Here is a 12,148-nt window from a genome sequence, read left to right on the forward strand (position 1 = left end):
CCATTTTTGCTAAAATTTCTTCTGCTGCATTTGTGTACATGCTTTATCTCCCCTGGTAGAAACAAGCTTTTAGGGGCAGTATTATGTCTGGTTCATCTTTGTATTCTCCATTGTCTATCTACAGTATCTTTCACATGTAGGGCCCCCCAAATATTTGTTAAATAGGTAAATATAATCTGCTGTGCTACTGGCTACTTACACCTAAACCATACAGTCCCAGGACATTGTGGTTTTAAAAAAATTGCAGGGGGGTGGGACGGGGGCGGTGCTGGCTGTCGTTCTCTGTTGCTTCCTGCAGTGTTTAATCTACTATGGTCTAATTTACACAAGTCTAGGTCAACGGGCCAAGGAGAAAATTCTGTGAGATCTAAGATAGTCCCCTATTCCTCACATCATCTTCCCTCCCCACATCTGATAAACCTTTAATTTTTTACTCTGAATTTGATTTCTAGGATATTTGAGTTCTCAAAAAGTCAGTACTTAGTGTAAATTGGTCACTACTATAAGTGGTTTTTTAGGGAGAAGAACAGCTAGGAATATATGCTGTACCAGAATTCAGTTTATAAATTCCAATTACATTACAGTCAGAACTAAACTACATCGTTTAAACCAATATTCACACATACAAAAAGGAAAAGAGACTGTCCCTACACAAAAAATAACTTGGTTGCATAAATATTTCATTATATTCCCTTGAGTATATCAATAGTATAAGAAGTTTCAAGGCCAGGAAAGGGTCACAAATATGCTTGCTGGTATTTTTTTTAATATTTTATTTATTTATTTGACAGAGAGAGACACAGCAAAAGAGAGAACACAAGCAGGGGGAGTGGGAGAGGGAGAAGCAGGCTTCACGCTGAACAGGGAGCCCGATGTGGGGCTCGATCCCAGGACCTTGGGATCACGACCTGAGCCAAAGGCAGACACTTAATGACTGAGCCACCCAGGTGCCCTCCCTTTTTTTTTTAAAGATTTTATTTATTTATTTGACAGAGGCTTGCTGGTAGTTTTAATGAAAATGTTGGAATAAATGATAAAGTTACACACACACATAATTCACCAGAAAATACTAATGAAATAGCATAAGTAGAACTTTTTTTTCTTTCTTAATCTATCTTGTTATAAAGACACTGTTTTCAAAATTGAATAACAAACAAAAGAGCTCTTTTTTGCTGCCCAGTCAATATATAAGAGAATGATAGGGAAGTCTGAGTTAACTGCATTAAGATAGCACCTTTAACTTTTTCATTTTGACTTGAAAATAGTTTATTACTTTGGTTGCAAAAAGTACTTCACATTTCTACCTAAATGCAAAAACTCAGACTGATTAAAGTGAAATACATTAGAGTTGTATATTTTTCTTTTACAAAGAGCAGCTGGCTCTTTTAACTTTTTTTTTGTTTCTGGTAATAGTTATTATCCTAATAGAGGATAGGAAAAAAATTATATATCCATTATATAGCCATATATAACTTGTTGGAATTGGACATGATTCATTACTTAAGGATTTCACAAACACCCACTCAATTCACTCAAGTAAATAATCAAATTTCCCATTCTCTGATATATCTATAAAAGTAATCAGGAAAAAAACCTCTCAATTCCAATGGTCTAATTACCTTTAACAATAAAATTCCATCTCTGAATTGTGAATAACCAATATTAAGAATGAACATTTTTGGTAGTGAGGATTCATCAAATCTAGCCTCCTAGAGGAAATTAGGATTTCTAGAGGAGCAATTTTAATTATGCTTTAGTAAAGAGCACCCCAAAAATTAGAAATTAATCTTTTTCTGTTACAAAACAAACCCAAGAAAATAACTATTTTTAAGAATATTTAATTTATCTCAAAAATTATAGCTTACAATTGAAATAATTACTTGCAATTTTAAAACAATTTATCTGAAAGTTATGCATTTACTTAAGTATGTTATGTCAGAAAACAGATAAATGAAAGACAAGTCAAGGGTTGCCCAAATCCCAGTTTATAGTTGTAAATTCCTAAGGTTTTAAAGCACAGCCACAGGCTAATGTCCCAAAGACCTGCTGCCCACCAACATGTGCAGAGGACTGAAGTTAATAGCAGGGCATGTCAATTTACTACAGGCAGCTCTCAGTGCGACACTTTGACAAAAGAACTGGGTCAGGTTACAGCCTGTTCCTATTATCACAGCAGTCTAGATTTATGGTTTCTAACACCAGCCCTACAAGAAGTAATGGAAATGATGACAACAACAATCCCTGCTAGACAACAGACTACAGAAAAGCATGCAATAAACCACAGTCTGAAGTGACCAGAAAACTAAACATCCCTGACAATACTTAAAACGTGAGGCAGGTGTCAGTAAATTATTCATTTAAGTATTTCTAGAACCTCTCAAAATCTCAACCCAAAAAAATCTCAAAACAGATTCTAATCTAAAACAAAACAATATGTAAAGGTACTTACCAGTATCAAGTAGTGCATTTTAATACCTTTAATAACTACCAAAGATACTGTGTTTCATTTGAATAGATTTATGAAACTCTACCAAGTCAATAAAAAATAAAGATAATATTGATCATTATTTTTCAAATAACATTAAAGTATATTGAGAATTACTCCAAATAATACTTTAAACCTTTCAAATGGAAGAAAAAAGACAACAGTTTCACAGCAAAAACCTCATGTTTACAACTGTACAGAGAAGCAAGACAACAGAAAAAACACATGATTCAATCACAGTCAACTTAGAACTAAAAATATAAACACAATCTTAAACTAGCTAAGAATGATGAAAGGTGAGAAAATTGACCAAATGATAAAGAAAATAAGAACTCTCTCACTACAAATAATGAATTTAAAAGACTACATCAAGGTTACAAGGTACATACCAAGCAAATGAAGCTCTTGACTACAATTCTGCACCCGTTAATTCTTATGAGAAACGGAGGCTGAGAAAAATCAAATATGTATTCTGAAGACAAAAAACAAAGACAGCCACCAACTTTTCCCTGAGAAAAGAAAGTATCCTAAAGGTATGCCCTAGAATTGCAATATATCCCTGTCCCTTCTGAAGTTTACAATGGTGCATTACCACAAAAGGTGGGCACTCTCTTTCCGCTCTTACAACAATTTGCTCCTATAAACTTAGGAAGGGGCAGAACCACAGCCATAAACACAGGTCACAAGTAGTAGGTAGTCAAATGTTATCTTCAAATGTTTCTCAGCTCTTTACTCATAATAAAAGCTTATTCTCTTTTTTTTTCTCCTTGGTTAAATAAGGACTTCATCCAGCTTAAGGAAATGAGTACAAAATTAAATTGAACAGCACCACCATATAAACTGCTTAAAGGATTCTCAAATCTTTCACTTCTCAGGCAACAAGATATCCCTCATTTTTTGTCAAAACCTTTCCACCACATGCCCAAAAAATGAAAGTAGGGGAAGGTTAAGGGATCTATGTCTAGTAGAAACCATTTAGCATAAAAATCACTTGCATTATTATTTCCAAGGTAGCCAAGGTTTACTTAAATCAGACAACATATAGACAAAATAAGCAAAAATGCCTTACTCACAAAAAATAAAGACTATATATATGCACATTGTAAATCTCAGATGGTTTTTAATATTTTTTTCAAGTTATCTGGCTTTAAGAACCATCACTTCTGCTATCTTTTTAAAAATGAGGTGTTATCACTGTAATAAAGGCATTTCTCTACTTAGAGTAACCAAAGCCCAAACTAGTTAAAGCCTTAGAACACTTACCACTAAATTATACCAACCCATTCTAATATAAGATAAACAGCAGTGGTTTCTTTCAACTATTTCCCGAAGAAAAAAGGATCACAAATATTAAAACCCTAAGCCAGGGAAGGGTGAACTTTTTCTTTTAAAATCATCAACATCAGCCATTTCCAAAATTTCCAGGATTTTGGTTCCTGAAATTAACTATCTATCCCTTCAAATCCTAAGATATTATGCAGTAATTTTCAGACATCAATAATGTTCTTAAAATTCTTAGGGGTACTCGATTCACTCACTCCAAGCTACAAATGCCAGACCTATATTCACAACCACAGCCTCACAGCTCTAACACTGATGGCTGGCAGAGCTCACGTTGTTCTATCTTGTGTATCCTATAAACCAGGAATATGACTATGAGGAGACAAAGAAACTTCCAGAAAGAGAGAACTAAAAGAGAAAAATGACCTCAGATTTCCATTCACAGCTGGAATCAGACTAGAGCTGGCATAAAGGGGAAAAGGGGAGCGGACAGGGTAACCTGGCAAAAAAAAAAAAAAAAAAAAGACTAGAGACGACTAATAACTCAAATAGCAGAGGATCCCTTGCATCCTCCAGTGTTCCAGTTACTAAAGTTACACAAGCATTCCATTTAACCCAAAAGAGAAGGGCAATAAAATACTCAAGTGAAATGCCCCCACCAAGAGCTCAAACTAAAATTGGGATTTGGATTTTCCTTAAATGCAACAAGAGGCTACGTCATTTTCATTCAAAAGACTTGGTATTTACTCAGCCCTTTCAAGGCACTTTATTATCATCAATTATTTCTCAAGGAGGCAGCGCAGGATTACCCTGATCATTTCACTGATGCGGAAACAGATACCAACAGCAAAGGGAATGGGGGGGGTGGGCAGGAAGAGGGGAGATAGGAAGCATCTGGGGGGAACAGTCAGGCAGCTAAAAAGGAACAAACCCAAAATAAAATGAAAGTCACATCTGGTTTATAGCTGGCCATCTTAACCCTTGTTACTTTTTAGCTCAGAGATTTTTGAAACATTTTGAAAAAAGAAAATGCTCTAAATTATGAGTCAGTTAATATTTAGTTATAAACTAAACTACTTACTTGGTCATAGAAGTGAAGTTGTTTAGCATTAAAAAAAAAAAAAAAACCTCAATCCCCAGAGCACACAGATTTCAATTTATACCAATAATTCATTTTTCTTCCCAAGCCTAAACATTGTATTTATGTTTGACCTAGAAAATAATCTCATGAAAATATATAGCTTTATTTAATCATAAAGACACACAAAGTTAATATCAACCCAAGTAAGAAATAATTCACAGTTACACCCAGAATTTTATTTGGAGAATTATATCCAAAATACCGATTCCCTGAATTTGCCCTTGAAACAAAGTAACTACTTGTTTTACATTCATATTCATTTTCTTAGCTACAACTTTGAAATTTTCAGGAATAAACTGCTGATGGGTAGCCTTAAACACCCAGAAGCCAACATTCACAGCCTCTGAATAAATGCACCTTGAACTAAACTCCATACTACAGACAACACAGGCACTTCAAAAAGATGAATTGATTGAAACAAAAAGACTGACCAGTTGCCTCATGAGAAAAACTGATACCACCTCTTTAAGACTGACTCCAATGATTTCTGTACATATTATGACATCATTAGCTTTAAAGCAACCTCACATAATGTAGTTGAGTTACATTAATCTTTTTTTCCAATTTCAAAACAAATCAGGTTCTCTAAAGGAAACAGGCACACATCCTTAAGTTTATAAGGTTGTGTGATACATGTGATATTCATTTAAAAGTTTCAGAGCTGTTTTAAATATGTTTACGTTTTTAAAAAGATCTTTCAGACTGTTTTGAAGACTGTGGATAAAACTATAGCCAAACAAATACAAAGCATCAGGTGAGTGCTCATAAAGTCACTCCTTTCTCAAAATCCCAACTGGACTTTTTTCCAAAAGCTTATTTTTGCATTCCTTCCATTAAATATACAAAACCAAAGACTGACCAAAAAAAATTTCATCCCTGGAAATACGTTATTTAATGAGTAATTTTAAAAAAGAACGGCAAGAAAGGCAAAATTGTGATTACTGAAGAACATCCCAAACCCTGCTTTTGAAAAGAATTAGATCAATCTATGAACTATTGTTATAATACAACTGCTTGTCATAGAAAGTTTTATTCCATAAATGATATACATCATATAATACTGTTTCCCCAAAGCAGAAATATGAATAGCTCTGGGAGCATTAAAAATGCAGCAGCATGTGCAGTTGTTTTGGTAAAGGAAACTATCCCTGAAAATTTTGTAAATCATATGATCATAAGTATCCACTTTCCCTGCCTTACCTTCCCCCTACTCACAGATCCATTCACTTTCCAGAGATATCCTAAAGTCACCTTAACACATCATTCATAAAAGCTAATCTAATTCTTCAAGATAAAGGCTAAATTCAAATTATAATCACACCTTGTAAAGAATAACAAATGCTTTACAATCTTTAAAAACATCAATAGTCTTAAATGGGGATGCGTAAATACCGGTGCGGGCCAAACACTGGGGCTCGGGGGAGGGGGCAAATTACAGACCTCAAAGCTCTGTATAACCTCAAGGCGTAAAATCTATTAAATTCGCCTTCTCGCTCTTCCTCTAGCGATTTGGCGATTTACACCAGGATGCAGCACAACCACTAGTCAGGTGGAAAAAGCAAGAACGCTGCGCCTTAAAAGCACCAATGGTCCCTAGACCAGGTCATGCCGCGAGAGCACAGCGCTGCCCTGTAGCTCCTCCGAAGAGCTGGAGCCCCCCCTTTCTGCCCCACCTCCCCCTCACACACACAAGCAAGGAGGGCCGTCCCCCCCCACCCCAATTCTCCCCCAGGGCGAGCCATAGGCGCCGCCACCCACCCCCCACCCAAGCCTCAGCCGCCCAGAGCCCCGGGGCGCGAGTCCGACGGGCACCTGGCACCGGGACCGAGCCCGCGCTCCGCCACAGGCGCATCCTTCCGGGCTAACGTTTCCCTCCCAAACTCCAAAAGTTATCTCACAACTCCTCAGAAGGCAATCGGCGGGCTTTAGCCCAGACCACGCAAAGTCATCGCTGCTCCTCAGCCCCACCGCCCACCCGCGCTGCCCCGGGGCCCCAGGTCGGCCCCCCAGCCCAGCTTCTCCAACAGCAAGAAGATGCTCAGGATCGTGCAGTCCGCGCTTCGGGGCAGGGGGCGGCTAGAGAGCAGCACGGCAACCAAACGCGGCGCAAGGGATGGGCCCGCGACTGGCGACGGGGCCCCGGGGGAATGCGAGGGGCTGCGCAAAAGCAGCTGTGGGGCATCGTGGAGAGCGCTAGGTGGGGCAGGGGAGCCCTGGCCTCTGGGGTGAGGCTGCCAAAGGTGGGCAACTGGGGTGCGGGGCCGAGCTAAGGCCGGACCCCGCGGGGCGGTAAGGGGGCGTTACTCGCGCGGGACGCGCCGCGGAGGGCGCCCGGCCACCCGCCCGCCCTCGGACAACGACCAGAGACCGGATGCCACGGCTCCGCCTCTCTGCTCCTCACGGGGCCCGGAGTCGCCACGCACCTCGGGTCTCGCCAGCGAAAGGAGCCAAATTGTCACACTGGTCCCGCGAGCCGGTACCGGTCTTCAAACCGCCGCCGCCATGTTTGAGAAGCCGCGCGCGGAGCCGCGCATGCCCCGCAACCGCCACCACCGCCCCGCCCCCGCCCCGGCTGGCCCGCGTGCCCTGCGGTTGCCGCAAACACGCCCTATGACCGCTGCCGCGTGCGGGGCCCGAGCTGGGGGCTTCGCCGGAAGGCAGCGTGAGCGGCGGCTGGCGACGGGGACGCTGCAAACCCAGGAAAGCCCTGGGTAGTTTTCCTGTATCCTCCCCCCCACCATCTGCCCTCCCGCCAAAAAGAAGCCCGTGGCTTGCACCCAAGACTATGATGGGCCCCCAGCTGAGACCCCGGGGTCCGCGTCAAGTTCCATCGCAGGAACTCGCGCCCCTTGGCTATCGCCTTTGACTCTTCGGTCACCACCCACACTGGCCACGCACCGAAAAGCCAGGCTCTTCCCTAGGAACTGAATCAAGTTCGATGAACAAGGAAAATGCAACTTTAGAGCAGCTTGAGCAAAGCCACTCCTCCGCGGGCTGCCGCATATTCCTTGAAACAGTTTTTCCCCCCATGGGCTTTTTTTTTTTTTTTTTTTTTTTAAGATTTTATTTATTTATTTGACAGAGAGAAATCACAAGTAGACGGAGAGGCAGGCAGAGAGAGAGAGAGAGGGAAGCAGGCTCCCTGCCGAGCAGAGAGCCCGATGCGGGACTCGATCCCAGGACCCTGAGATCATGACCTGAGCCGAAGGCAGCGGCCTAACCCACTGAGCCACCCAGGCGCCCTCCCCCATGGGCTTTTGCCACGCATTCCCCTCCAGCTCCACAGTCTGAATTTAGTTGTTCCTCTAAACCCATGCTTGAGCTAACGGGACTAGGTTAACCCGGAGGGGGAAGTAATTTGCTCGCTGGTTTGAGAGTGCTTGGGAGCGTCCTCGAGAATGCCTTCTGGGGTCTCCTCTGCATTATCTTCCTTGCCCAGAGGAAAGCGGTTGTGCAGGTGGTGGAGGTCGCACGGAGGGGAAGGGGCGGTCGCAAAAATAACCCCGAAACAGCCCATGACTCTCCCCGTACAGAATGTAGCAAACAAAACGAGAAAAACATCCCTCGTTGTGAGGTTGGATATAAGCAGATTTAAAACTTTTGTTTGAAAAATAATACAATGTGCTGTGTTAGCAAAAGGTAACCCATTGGCAGGCCTTCTCTCTCCAACTCTGAAAAGCTGGCTGTGGGCTTTTCATTTGTGAGCGCCTTAACTTAGTATATAGGGCATACTGTATTTTTAAAGTCATAATTAGGAAACTGAAGCCTAAAACTTAAAAAAAAAAAAGCAAAACATATTCATTTTTCCACAACACAGAAATTATTTTCATATAGGGCTTTTGCTATATTAAAGGCCAAATTAAAGGATTTTTTTTAAAAGATTTTATTTATTTGACAGAGATCACAAGTAGAAAGAAGCGTGGTGGGGACGGAGGGGGCGTGCAGGCTCCCTGCTTAGCAGAGAGCCCAACATGGGGCTCGATCCCAGGACCCTGGGATCATGACCTGAGCTGAAGGCAGAGGCTTTAACCCATTGAGCCACCCAGGCGCCCCAAGGATTTTTTAATTGTATCTAAGGATGGACGACTGGCACAAAATCAAACAGCCAAAATAAATGTTAGTGCAAATTTCATAGAAACTTTAAAGTGAAACAGAAAACCTACGCCACTGTTACGCAAATATTAAAAAAAGATTTGGCCTCAGCGATTGTGTAATATATACCATATAGAGGGGAATGTTGAAATGGTCCAAGATGAAGGTTCAAAAATGTTTTTAAAAGCCAGAAAGGTATCTTTAAGTGAAAAAAAATTAAAACAGGTTAAATCTAAGCAGACCCTTAGTATGGACTAGAGCACGGCTTGGAGGGATGAGGGGACTTAAATTTTTAACTACTGGCCATTGTCTTTCTAATCCTGATGCAATGGAAATATTTGAAATTCATCTCTACATTCTATATTAGAAAGACTTGGGTCATCACTTACGCATTTTTTACATCTATGGACTCTATCAAGTTGTAGAAATACTACTCTGTTCAATCGCTTATCTGACAGGCACCTCATCTATTTCCCATATTCCTGTTTTTAATAAGAAATTACTAAAGCCCTTTCTCTAAAAACGTATTTCACATTGTATCAGAACATCTTATCAGTAACTATGTTCATCAAAGCATGTATAGAAGTGTAACTCTGTTACGTTAACTATGAGTTATTGATAATGATGACAGCTACCATGTGCTGAGAATTCTGCTAGCCTCTTTACATACATAATTGTCAATTCTCATCATATTCTTTCACAGTGGTCTTGAGGTAGGTGCCCTTATTCTCATTTTATAGATGAGGAAATTGAGTATTAAAAGGCAAATAAGCGGCCGAATCAGCTTCTGAACATACACATACCTAAACCTTTCCTATCCCTTTTACCCTGTCCTGAATCATATATTTTCATCATAGACTATGTGTATAAGCACTTAATAATAATTCTTTTATGTACTTATACTCTGCCTTTCCTTTTCCCACTTTGCCAAAATAAACTTTAGACTGCTTTTTAATGCTGTTAGCATAGGTCAGACTATCACTGTTTCTTTTACATTATACGGCAGCACCTTGAACATAACAGCAATTTGGTAAATATTTGTTAAATGACTGAATGGATGAATGAATACTTACTATTAGGACATTCAATTAATTTTGCCATGAAAATATGAGAAGGAGAGTACCTGAACGAAAGAATAAGAATTAAGGCAGATAAAATCCAAATTTTCATGATTAGTTTTCAAGTCTCAGATTTGTTTCTGCCCATTTGTTCCTATAGTTCTGACTCAGCCCAAAACGTGTGACAACCTTTAAAGAGGTCATCCTCACCCTGCCCAAACCCAAAGCAAAATACCCCTGTATTGAAAGTGCGTTTGATTACTTCCTTTTGTACATTTCTTTAGAATTTAATAGTAGTCCATCAGAATAAAAAGATGGTCTTCTTTCCTAGATAAGCAAAATTGAATCTAGATTTCCGTCAGCACACCTGTTCATACTGAAATGATATTGCATAGGTAAAGTTAACGTGTCAGGATGATTAGTGAAGGCTCCCTCTAGTTTTCCCACTTCATGTACTGCTTTCTCCTCAAAACACAGAAACCTAACTAAACCTGGCAGAGGCGAGAGATCTGAGTTATTCCTGGTAAACTCACCAGTCGTACTTTCACTTTAGTGAAAAAAATCCATATAGTAGGTACTAAATAACAAATTAGCATAGTAATTGAGTTGACAAACATCTTCAGATCCTTGTTTCTAATAAATTGCCCTTTTTCCCCTATTAAACCAATAACACTTTTCAGTAAGATATAAGTTGTTTCTAGTGTTATTGTTGATCATTACATTAAACCTCTTTTCCTAACTTCAAAATAGTAACTTCCTTGGAAAAACATTGAAGTCCATGATGTGAAGAAAGACTCTAGTCTAACAAGACGGTCTTGCCGAAGGATAAAGCTGTATCAGGAGATCTGAACGCTTGTCTTGAATCTTAAGTTTATCATCCACTAATTAGATTTCCTTAGAATCTTTCCATGCCTCAGCTTTTTTTTTTTTTTTTCATTTTAAAACTAAAGATAATAGAGTCTGTCACACTTACTTCACGGATGAGAAAGTGCTATTCAAATCCATCAGAAAAAAAAAACAAATGAACATGGTCTTTCCTTAATGGATCCCACATTTTTTTTTAAGATTTTATTTATTTATTTGACAGAGCAAGAGAGAAAGAGAGCACAAGTAGGGGGAGCTGCAGAAGGAGAGGGAGAAGCAGGCTCTCCACTGAGCAAGAACCCCATTGTGGGACTCCATCCCAGGACCTTGTGTTCATGACCTGAGCTGAAGGCAGACACTTAACCAAATGAGCCATACAGGCATCCCGATCCCACACTTTTTAAAAAAACATAAATTAGCCTTTTACCAATTAAATATATGAAATATATAAAAATATACGAAGCTGACTTTGGCTAAGTCAAGTATTTTATATGCCCTGAAAACTGGCATAAACTCAATGAACATTATACACTACACTTGGCCATTATTACATTCACTCAGTCCTTCATTCAAACATGAAACATTTATTGAATGCTTGTTGTATCCAGCCCTGCTACAGGTGAGGATACCAAAATGTCTAAGACAAATTCAACACTCCAGGATCTTAACACTCAGTCCAAAGAGGAGAGAGAGAGAGAGAGAGAGAGAGAAAGTGCTCACAGAGATATTAAGATGTTCAAAAGTACGGTCTCTTATCACACCCTTCATTATATCAAACATTTTTTTAAAGATTTATTTATTTGAGAGAGAGAGAGAGAGTGCAGCGGAGGGGCAGAGAGAGGGAGAGATTCAGATTCTCCACTGAGCCGGACCCCACCACCTTGAGATCATGACCTGAGCCAAAGCCAAGAGTTGGACATTTAACCAATCGAGCCGCCTCATAGCAAACATTTTTAGATGTCCCATGTAATATTGTATAACTAGATGAATGAAATTGCAGCTGGTCAGTTGACAGTCCTTTGCATATTTAATTAAAACATTTATTACTTCTGATTTTATACTTTCTGTGCTGGTTATTCTGCATTGGAGCCGCCCTCCACCCCCATGAATTTCCACCCTTCTTTGCCTTATTCTGTGCACCAGGGGACTTAACCTTCAGTAGTGTATCACACTCCACAGCTGGTTTGGCCAATGGCATGTACCATCAGGAGTAACTGAAGTCACGTA

At 40.1% G+C, this 12,148-nt stretch overlaps 1 protein-coding gene across 4 annotated transcripts in view; it reads right to left on the reverse strand.

Annotated features, from left to right (window-relative positions):
- SCML2 (Scm polycomb group protein like 2) overlaps nt 1–7,432 on the reverse strand; it is a 98,569-nt gene extending 91,137 nt beyond the window's left edge. For all 4 annotated transcript variants that reach the window (XR_006609474.1, XM_004758927.3, XM_004758926.2 and 1 more), the window contains exon 1: nt 7,331–7,432. The gene's annotated coding sequence lies outside the window, so the exon portion shown is untranslated. The remainder of the gene's footprint in view (nt 1–7,330) is intronic.
- Between the last annotated feature and the right edge of the window lie 4,716 nt (nt 7,433–12,148).

Source organism: Mustela putorius, unplaced genomic scaffold (assembly GCF_011764305.1).
Source record: "Mustela putorius furo isolate JIRA1106 unplaced genomic scaffold, ASM1176430v1.1 tig00003836_pilon_pilon_pilon, whole genome shotgun sequence".
Lineage (NCBI taxonomy): Eukaryota > Metazoa > Chordata > Mammalia > Carnivora > Mustelidae > Mustela > Mustela putorius.